Genomic DNA, 8,855 nt, shown 5'->3' with positions numbered 1-8,855 from the left:
GTCTAAAGCAGCCGCCATGTCTAGTACTGTTCTAATACAGGAGCTATAAAGTGCGAAGAGCGAGGTGTTCTTCCAGGGGGCAGTGAGGCCAGAAGCCCTCTCCACTAACTTACGTTGGGCGTGTGAGGGTTCCAAAAGCCCTGTCTGTGTCCCTGGGGGGCCTGTTAAATTCCTGGAGGCCAGTTCTCCATTGGTGAATCCCTTCCCCCCCCCCCCCCCCCCCCGCCAAAAGAACGACAACTGTTATTAAATGAACACGAGCTTTCTTTGAGGCGAGAACTATGCTTATGATAAAACCAGAAATGGTTTTATCAGAAACTGGTTCTGTATGCGTACTTCCCTTTAAGACCCTCCTAACAAGCAGAGAATGAAGTTTATTACAGCTTCTTTATACGCGGAATCATATTTGAATTAGGACCCCGGAAGAGAATTACAGGAAAGGTCCACAAGTAGGTGGCAGTAAGGTCGCCCTTGTTTTGCCCAAAGTGACTTTTACTATGACCGCCATTTTCTATTTGTTCGCATTCTCTTCTTTTCTTTATGTGGTGTCAGTCAGCTCCGTAGCCCGTGAAAAAGTTGTTTATTGAATAATCTATACTGAACACGTTTACCTACTTAAAGATGTAGGTAAGTCCTGCACACAGGAAAATCCCTCCAAATGAAGAAACTTCACATCAAAAAAAAAAATGAACTCAGAACAAACTCTTTGGTCACCAGGGCCCAGGGCGGCTGGAGGGGGCCTCCATCGCTCTCCTGGGCTCCAGGCTTCCCACTAAGAGGACAGCTGGTCAGCTAGACTCCACCTGGAAAGATGTTTCTGTTGACATATCAGGTTCCTGCACTGCTATTGGTGGCTCGGCTGGAAGGGAGGGTCCTCAAGGAGGGAGATCGAGATGCCGCCCCCTATCACAGGATGGAAATTTCCACTCTTTAGGAAGCGTAAAGAAAAGAAGGAAGGGTCTCTCACTCTCACCCTTGCCGCCACATCCATTGGATTCCAACCCGAAGAAGGTAGAGGCGGGTGAGTGAAAAGTGTTATATTTTTCTCTTAGGCCCGTGTCAGCGTGGACATTTAGAGCTGGATCCTAACCTACGTGGGCTTGTGTGTCTGTGTGCGCGTCTGTGTGTGCTCGCCCGCGCGCACGCGTGGGGACAGGCGCACGTGGGGCATATAGGTCTCGGAACTCTGTAGGGTCAGAATTTGTTGGTTATGCCTTAGAACTAGAGGCTAACTGGGTTACTTCAGTGACTAGAAATAAAGTAAACCAGGGCAGGCGGAGAGGGTAGCTTAAGGGGCTTTTTTGGGGGGCTCTTTTTCCTACTGTGCCCGCGTGGCCGTTTCCAGAGACGGGGTGTGGGCTTGCCAACCGGAGGTCCACGGGCGCTGAGATTTTGCTGTGGGACCTCCAAGCTATAGTAGCAGCCTCTTAAAGAGGATCGCACCCTTCCCATGACCTGGCTCCTCGCCGTTGGGGATCGTGCCCACGAGGTGTTACCCGAGTCGCTGGAAGTGCGCCTCTGCCTCCCCCGCTCCCGGGAGGGGGGAACCCGGGTTGAGGGTTTAAAATAGACTCGCGGTCTCTTGATAGTTGATAGTTGAATTTCTGACGGCGAACGCGCTCCCGCTGTTGAATTTCCATACCGCGAGTAGATCAGCAGGCTCCCGGGGTGCCGGGCTTTGGGTCGCGGACTCTAAGGAGTCCCAAGAGCTTGGAGCAGAGAGGGAATTTGTTTAGAGCCCAGGCTAGTTTCCCCCGTGGTGCGATCGGGACCTGCCGCCCCAGGTGCCGAAACCCCGCAGTAGGGTGGGGGACGCGGGCCGGACCAGAGGACTTCCGAGGAGGGGGAAACCCACCGAATAGTGATTGGGAGGGGACGGGTTGGTCTACAAGAAGCAACTTTTCCGCACTGGAGGCAGTGAGCGCGGGAACAGAGAGCCGGACCGGCACAGGTGTCTCTTCGGGTTGAGGAGAGGATCGGGGCGGGATCGGGCTGGGTTCCTTGGACGGATCCTCCCGGCGAGCTACCCGGAAAGGCGGAGAGAACAACTCTTCCTTGCACACCAGAGCCTTTGATGCTTTGGCACTGCTGACCCAGTTGGAGGAAGAGGGGCGAGTTGAACCTGAGACCCAAGCGAGGAGGGATTAGGGATGGATACCTGGGTAGTCGCCATATGACTAGAGGGATTTCTGAGGCTCTGGGCTAGCGCCTGGATCGGAGTCCTCGGGAAAGCTGGAGTGAGGCAAACTGGCGCTTGCTTGATGTTTGGTTCTCATTATGTGTGTACGGTAAAAGGATAAATCAGGGGTTCTCGAGCTTTCTAATGCTGTGACCCTTCAGTATAGTAGCTCCTCATGACGTAGTGAACGCCCAGCTGAGAATTAGCCCATTGCTACTGCATAACTATAATTTTGCTACTGTCACGAATCATAATGTAACTACCTGATAAGCAAGCGGGATATTTGATAGGAATCCCCTGTGAAAGTGTCCTTAGATCCTCCAAAGAGGTCCGGACCCCACAGGTTCCTCCTTGTCTCCTTAAAGAGACTAAACCGGGAGGGAAGAGGACAGAAAGGTGCTGTGTGTCATAGTAGAGGATGGGAGGCATGGGAGAAACGGAAAAACACAATCACTTTCACATGACCGTAAACCTTCCTGTGGTCTACCTCTTATTTACACGAGGATCTAATTCCACTCATTCATTCCCCAGAGTGTAACACTGGCTTGCAGGAAATCTGTTAGGTTGTTTTGTTTTGATTATTTATTTATTTATTTATTTATGTATTTATTTATGTATTTATTTATTTATTTTGGTAATCTGTCTCCCCTGACCCTTCACACAGGGCAGAGCAAATTCTTTGTGATCATAAACGTTTGTTGAATAGTGGATTAGTCTAGTGGAGGATAATTAAGCAAACCGTTATGTTCTGTAGCAGCATTTGGTTTTTCAGCGGGGTGGGCTTTGAGCAGGTCAGGTAGTGTCACAAGATTAGGCGATTCTGTTTGTTTGTTTGTTTGTTTTTTGAGACAGGGTTTCTTTTGTATAGCCCTGGCTATCCTAGAACTCAGTTCTGTAGATCTTGAACTCCTACCTCTACCACTAATGTGCTACCACTGCCCGACAAGATGAGGTGATTTTTAAAATATATATATATATTTATTTATTTATTTATTTATTTAATGTGAGTCTTCAGACACACCAGAAGACAGCATCACATCCCGTTACGGATGGTCGCAAGCCAGTGTTTAGGGTACACCAGACATCAGCCTAAACATTCCACAAAGAAGAAGCTGCTCGCTCCTCATGAGCCATGAGGCACGCGTGCTATCCTGAATCACACAGGAAGAAACCCTGCTCGAAGACTTACTCCAAAAGTGTGACGTCTAATCCAGTAAAAGAAACATGTCGGGGTATCTGCATGCCTCGATAGCTCTGAACTCCCTCCTACTGACCTTCTGATCCAAGAGCTTACAAGTACAGGTGTGGTGGAAACGCAAGATGATCCCCAAGCCCTCAGTGAAAAGCAAAACTCATACAAAAGCCCCCTTAGAATTGACGTTGGAAGCTAATTTCCTTTCTTTTTTAAAATTTATTTACTTATTATATATAAGTATACAAGTACACTGTAGCTGTCTTTAGACACACTAAATCTGTGTGGTTGCTGGGAATTGAACTCAAGACCTCTGCAAGAGCAGTCAATGCTCCTAACCACTGAGCCATCTCTCCAGCCCAATGAGGCGATTCTTAAGCTAAGTTTTGAAGCAGAAGCAGGAGTTGGCCGGGTGAGGAATAAGAGGAGGTGAGGAGGGAAATTGTAGCAAACACCCCAGGGTGAGCAGGACACAGGAGTCATGAAAAGACTTCTCACCAAGTGCTTTGGATGGTTTCTGTGGAGAATTGGAGGGAGTTTTCTGTCCTGATTTTAATTTTTTGTAGTTTTATCATTTACTTCAGTAGGCAGTGCACAAGTCACGAAATAAAAATATTGTTCAAACTGCAGTGACATGGGGATTTGAGTGATACATGGCAGGACTGCCATCTTCCCACATCCATGGACGGTCATGGCAGGTATGGTCATGGCTTTTCAAACTACTTTTTGAAAACTAGCTTCCGGGGCTGGAGAGATGGCTCAGCGCTTAAGAGCACTGGCTGTTCTTCCAGAGGTCCTGGGTTCAAATCCCAGCAACCATGTGGTGGCTCACAACCATCTGTAATGAGATCTGGTGGCCTCTTTTAGTGTGTCTAAAGACAGCTACAGTGTACTTGTATACTTATATATAACAAGTAAATAAATTTTAAAAAAGAAAGGAAATTAGCTTCCAACGTCAATTCTAAGGGGGCTTTTGTATGAGTTTTGCTTTTCACTGAGGGCTTGGGGATCATCTTGCGTTTCCACCACACCTGTACTTGTAAGCTCTTGGATCAGAAGGTCAGTAGGAGGGAGTTCAGAGCTATCGAGGCATGCAGATACCCCGACATGTTTCTTTTACTGGATTAGACGTCACACTTTTGGAGTAAGTCTTCGAGCAGGGTTTCTTCCTGTGTGATTCAGGATAGCACGCGTGCCTCGTGGCTCATGAGGAGCGAGCAGCTTCTTCCTTGTGGAATGTTTAGGCTGATGTCTGGTGTACCCTAAACACTCGGCGTGAGTTAGCTATTACTAATGATGCTGCTGCTTTATCTACCTGGGACGTTATCTGAGATGTTTAAATGCTAACAAGTGTCACTGTTTGGTGGATTCATGTGCGTGTATTGGTAAGTGGATGGGTGTGCATGATGTGTGGAGGCCAGCCGTCCATGTTGGATACGTGGGTGGGTGTGCATGATGTATAGAGGCCAGCCGTCCATGTTGGATGCCTTTCTCTATTGTGAGTCACTTTAGTCCTTGAGATACTATCTCAGTGAAGCCAGATCTCACTGATTGACTGCCCTAGAGATCTGGGCATCTGCCTCCAGTGATAGAGCTAGGGACGTGTTTTGTAGGCCCAGCTTTTACACAGGTGCTAGGAATCTGACCTCAGGCTCATTCCTCTCTGGAGCCAGCCCATCAAGAGAGGGGGTGGGACACACACACACACACACACACACACACACACACACACACACACACACACACACAGAGAGAGAGAGATTGTGTGTGTGTGTGTGTGTGCTTGTTTTGTTTGTTTGTTTGTTTCTAGACATCCAGATGGGGTTTCCCTGTATAGCCCTGCCTGGCTGTCCTGGAATTCACTCTGTAGACCATGCCCGCTCTGCCTCCAGAGTGTAGGGATTAGAGGTGTGCACCATCCCTACCCTGGATGTATTTGCTTTTGATAACATGTTTATTTTTTATTTTTATTTATCTATTTTTTTTACTGTGCTTTCTGACTTTTCCCCGGAGAAATGTGAAAAATGTCTATTTCTCTCAGATAAGCACCAGTGAAAGAGCTAATGGAGGATTTCATCCCAGTGTAGCCGAGGGAACCAGTGAGATCCCTGAGATGAGTCACTAAGGAGAGGGTCCTGACAGGAATCTGGATGGAGGAGAGATAGCTACGTACCACAAAGCCCACCCCAGTGTCAGCGAGGACTCGAGAAAGGTGTGTGGCTGGAGCTCCCTGCTCAACTCGTAGACAGTTCTACTGAAGAGTCTCCCTCAGCTCACTGCTTCGTGTGAGCTGGGGCAGAAGTTTTGTAAATCTTTTAGCTTTCTGAGCTTCCTTGGCCTTCTTAAAGTTCTGTTGTTTCTGAAATCTTGTGAGACTTCTTCCCTCCTGGGGAGAACATTTCAATTCTGAGGGAAAAGTTGTACACACATACACACACACACACACCCCACAACCAACAACAAAAAATCCAACAAAACCAAAGAAAGAAAGAAAGAAACAAACAAACAAACAAAAAACTACCACAACTAAAATGAAGGAAATTATAGAGGAAGGAAAGAAGGACCAAGTGAGTCGCACGCAGGACGGTCTGGCTTCGGGATTCTGCCATTTAGCGAATGACACAAAGGCGGTGTGAACTGCGCGATGGCCTCCCGCCATCTTGATCAATCACGCATCTGTGATTCAAACAGAAGTTGTCTGCAGCTCCTCCGTGTTCTCTAATTTTTGCATCTTGTTGACTAGTGCAGTGCATTGCTGTATACATTCCAGACACTTGGTGCATGTTTGTTGAACGAAGGAAAGGAAAATCGGCTTCCTCCTCCTCCTCCTCCTCCCCTCCTCCTCCTTCTCCTCCTCCCCCTCTCCACTGCCAGTATTTGTTCTTCAAACACTCACTCTATGTTTGACTCTTGCTGACAGCCACTGTGAGCATTTATAAGCCACAGTCAACATAGAGTTGGTCACTGCATCTGGCTGGGGAGTTCGAGCCCAAGGCTGCTGGCGGGCTGAGCTTTAGGAGCTCACGGCTGGGCTGTGTCAAGTGGGTGTTCCGGGTTCATTCTCTGACTCTTCCGTTTTGTACTAGAGTGACCTTGGGCAAGTTGGCTTGACCTTCACTGTTTATCCACAAAACCTGAGAACATTCTGGTTCCCAGACCCTGGGGGAAGCAAAGGATTTCACATTTGTAAAGCACTCGGCGTCCTGCAGGGGGCTTTGTAACCCTTGGGCTGTTAAAGGTGAGAGAGATCAGGCTTGCCCGTCCCATGTGACTGAAGGGTACACCTTATAGATTACAGGGATGCTGTACTGAGTCTGGTAAACACTGGGTGGAATGTTCGCGTCCTGCTCTCTACAGTCAGCCTTGGGCTGTGACTTCCTCATGCTGAGCCATTGAGAGTCTTGGCTCTGTCTTACCTCCCTCCTAAACCTTACACCTGCCCGGTGCGCCTGCTGTTTGTCCTGTCCTTTCTACCCTGCGTCATTCGCTCCTTTTACGCACCCTGCTCCTCGGGACAAGGACTTTGCTCTTTGTTTTGGCATAATTTTATAACACTGGGCACACTCCGGGTGCTATAAAATGTTGAAGAAGAAAAGATAAAAGACAGGTAACTCACCTGGAGGCAGCTGGAGTTGCAGCAGCACCAGGGGCGTCCACGAGGCCAGCATGAGCCTCTTCCCATGGAGCAGGAGGACCAAAGTCACTGGCCGGGATAACGCATACACAGGTTCGCCAGATGCTTTTGCTATGACTGGGTGCTTCAGAGAGAGGGGCCAGCAGGGGTGGGAGAGGGGGCAGTGAACTTGATAGGGAAGTGTGGGAGAGACCTGCTAAGGGGACCCGCTGAGGAAGGTCTCCACTGGGCACAGGCTGGAAACCCCTACTCTAGGTGGTATACACCACAGGCTTGGGTCTTATGTGTCCACAAAGCGGGGACCTGTTGCACCCATGCAGGGCTTGCCTAAAAGCTGTGTGACTGACCTGACCTTTGCCATTTGGGTAATGTCACCTAAGGGTTAGAGTTTCCAGCCGGGCTTTCTGGATGCTGCAAAAGCATCCAGTTGGCACAGAATTAGCCAGATAGAACTGCTTTGTACTGGTCCGGGAGGCATTGACTTTGCTCTGGCTTTCCAAGGAGTAATGTTATAACAGCACACTTTAGGAACACATCAGGTGCTTCATCGTCTCTTGAGTTGTTTTGCTGTCATCCAATCATCCTTTCTACAGAGGGGAGTCCATACTCCTGTGAGTTCTCCACAGTGATAGACTTATTAAAGCGAAGGAGACAGAGAGGGCTAGGTATCTTCCTCACAGGTCCCTCAGAACCATTCTTCCCTCTTATCTCATTCCCTCTCCCTCCCATCTGATGCTGGGGATTGAAGAGAGGGCCTCATGAATGCTAGGCCCAATGCAGAATGTATTGCCAGCTCCCGGTTTTCTCTAGTAGTTGCGTCTGACACGTTTTAACATGGCATCAAAACCAAACTTGATATTGTTTGGGTGGGTGTGGTCTCTTATTTTATCGCGCACATATATGTGTACGACTGTAACCAGTCAAGACACAGAACTTGCATGGGTGTGGCTTATGCTGACCCTTTATTATGAAGTCCATCTCTTTGTTCCTGCCCCTGGGAACTAGGAATCTCTGTGACTTACTGATGCCACTTTTGAGGATCTTACCTGAGCAGAATCATCCCCTATGTTCCTTTCGAGACGGATTTATTCCACTCTCTATACCGTTCTTACGATCCACTCAAATTGCCAGAGAAACCAATAGTTTTGTGTTTTCTCATTGCTAACCAATACCCAGGTACTTCATTTAGTGCCACATTTAAAAAAAAATCTGTGAACATTCTTTTTTAGCATCCCAGTGGAAGCTGCTGGGATTTAAGGGAGAGAAGTCCTTTCAAATAGTGCCCAGATGAATTGGGGTCCCTCTCACCTTCAGCCAGTGCCCACTGGACAGCTATACATCCCCCAGTGAGAAGGGGAAGATGAAGGTGTACAGTACTGTCCAAGAGAGTCTGGATTTTAGCACCCCACATGTAGACTCCAAACTGTTGACAAGTCACAGCACTGTGTGGGGTTCTTTGCCAAATTTGCATCCATGCTGCCCTTCCATAAGCGAAGGACACAGTCCTGATAGTTTCTGTTCCCAGATAAAGATTCCTTAGCTTACACTTTGTAAGAAGAGGACAGGTGGGTCCAGTCGAAACATGGGTTGAAACATGGCTGACTGACTGTCACTGCCTCTGGCAAATCTGCCTTTTCTTACCCCCTTTCAAATGTCTTATTTTTATGTTTTATTTAAAGTAAACATTAGGAACTGATCATTTGCACTGCTTTTCTAGATCATAACTCCTGAGGGGTGTGTGCTGTGTTTCTGTGCTGTGTGTATGTCCTGCATGTGTGTGTGTGTGTGTGTGTGTGTGTGTCTGTATCTCTGTATGTGTCTGTGTATGTGTACATCCGTGTGTGTCTATG

At 48.1% G+C, this 8,855-nt stretch overlaps 1 protein-coding gene across 2 annotated transcripts in view; it reads left to right on the top strand.

Annotated features, from left to right (window-relative positions):
• The first annotated feature begins 910 nt into the window (after positions 1 to 910).
• Slc38a4 (solute carrier family 38, member 4) overlaps positions 911 to 8,855 on the top strand; it is a 60,131-nt gene continuing 52,186 nt past the window's right edge. Inside the window, 1 exon segment of one of the 2 annotated variants that reach the window (NM_130748.1) lies at positions 911 to 1,021. The gene's annotated coding sequence lies outside the window, so the exon portion shown is untranslated. 2 annotated transcript variants of the gene reach the window in all.

This window comes from Rattus norvegicus, chromosome 7 (assembly GCF_036323735.1).
Source record: "Rattus norvegicus strain BN/NHsdMcwi chromosome 7, GRCr8, whole genome shotgun sequence".
Taxonomy (NCBI): domain Eukaryota; kingdom Metazoa; phylum Chordata; class Mammalia; order Rodentia; family Muridae; genus Rattus; species Rattus norvegicus.
This window is presented reverse-complemented; position numbering and strand designations above follow the sequence as displayed.